The sequence below is a fragment of the Electrophorus electricus genome, chromosome 18 (assembly GCF_041902795.1).
Source record: "Electrophorus electricus isolate QZ-2024a chromosome 18, ASM4190279v1, whole genome shotgun sequence".
Lineage (NCBI taxonomy): Eukaryota > Metazoa > Chordata > Actinopteri > Gymnotiformes > Gymnotidae > Electrophorus > Electrophorus electricus.
The window spans coordinates 2,170,001-2,171,750 of record NC_137514.1 but is presented as its reverse complement, the minus strand read 5'-3'; the positions used below and the strand labels follow the sequence as shown (position 1 = coordinate 2,171,750).

Below are 1,750 nucleotides of genomic sequence, written 5' to 3'. Positions count from 1 at the left end.
TGTGTGTGTGTAAGTCTGTCTGTGTGTGGGTATGTGTGAAAGAGAGAAATTGAGATTAATGGAGAGAGAGATATTGTAGCATTGGCTGACATTGCAAGTATCACAAGTAAATGTGCATACAGTGTATATACACTGCCTGGCCAAAAAAAAGGTCACACACTCTAATATTTCGTTGGACCGCCTTTAGCTTTGATTACAGCATTCATTCACTGTGGCATCGTTTCCACAAGCTTCTGCAGTGTCACAACATTTATTTATTTATTTCAGAGTTACATTCATTTTTCCCCCAAGACCCTGTATTGATGATGGGAGATTTGGACTATTGCACAAAGTCTTCTCCAGCACGTCAATGGGTTCAGGTTTGTGGTGGCCAATCCAAGTGTGAAATTTCACAATTTGAGCCTGGTGAATCCTGGCATTGCCATCTTGGAATAAACCCCTGTCATCAGGGAAGAAAAAATCCATTGATGGAATAACTTCAGTATATTCAGGAAGTCAGCTGAACTCATCCTTTGGGCACATAACAGGGAGCATCAGGGTAAGAAGAGAGGCAGCAGTGATGTACCCATCATGCCTAGTGCCTACCATACAAGCCTGTGGGGGCAGTGCTATGATCTGGGGTTGCTGCAGTTGGTCAGGTCTAGGTTCAGCAACTAGCAAATTGAAGCCGTTTTTGCCGGTTAGCCTCACTGACAAGTGGTTTTCTTAAGGCTACACAGCTGTTTAGTCCCAATCCCTTGAGTTCCCTTCGCATCGTGCGTGTGGAAATGCTCTTACTTTCACTATTAAACATATACCTGAGTTCTACATTCCACATTCCTTCCTCGAAGATGATGTTTCCCCACTGTCCTTCCACTTTTTAATAATGCGTTGGACAGTTCTTAACCTGATTTTAGTAGTTTCAGCAATCTCCTTAGATGTTTTCTCTGCTTGATGCATGCCAATAATTTGACCCTTCTGAAACAGATTAACATATTTTGCACAACCACAGGATGTGTCTTTCAACAATGAGAAGCTACTCATCGCATCAGTTAGGGTTAAATAACTTGTTGCCAGCTGAAACATAATCACACATGCAATAATTATCCAATGGGAGGCTCTTACCTATTTGCTTAGTTAAATCCACCCAACACCCAGTTATGAACCAACTCACACCATCACACTGAACCATAATTGATTTTCCAGCCCGATCAGGCCATGTGTTATTTTCGCTACTGAAGTGAAACAAGATGTGTAAAAGAGGACCTCTATTTATTGCATTCACCCAGACATCTTCTATTATTAGCTCTCTGTGTTCCATCTATTTTCCCTTCCTGCCAATGGTGCAATCCGCTGAGATGCAAGAATACCATCTTGTGTTAGAATAGGCCCTGGAAACGCAGCTTTGAGCTTCTTAAGGTGTACAAGGCCTTCCATGTTGGCCACAGGCTTGGCGGTGAGTTTAGCTATTTTGTTTGCCCTTGAAGTCTTTTCCTGTTGTATGTGCTTGACATTCACAAACAACTATTGTGACTGGATATTGGATGACCTCTAAGTGCTGTTTGTGCTATGGTATTTCCACCTGCTGTTACAAACCCTGGTTCTTTCCCCAGAGCTTTATGAACCAGTCACCACCAAAAGCTGTCACTATAGATCGTGATTAACTGGCCATTTGACCAAGTTGTTTTGATTAGCGCAAACAGCTCTGCCATTTGTACTGACTGGCATGATGGTAACGAATACTGCATGGCCTCCAGGCCACAGCATAAGC

The 1,750-nt window shown here is 42.7% G+C and overlaps 1 long non-coding RNA gene across 1 annotated transcript; it reads right to left on the bottom strand.

Annotated features, from left to right (window-relative positions):
• Positions 1 to 282: 282 nt before the first annotated feature.
• On the bottom strand, positions 283 to 1,152 carry LOC145652074 (uncharacterized). The gene is made up of 3 exons (XR_014118271.1): positions 1,105 to 1,152; positions 798 to 957; positions 283 to 439 (listed from the first exon to the last, which is right to left on the bottom strand). It is a non-coding gene; the product is annotated as an uncharacterized LOC145652074 (long non-coding RNA).
• Between the last annotated feature and the right edge of the window lie 598 nt (positions 1,153 to 1,750).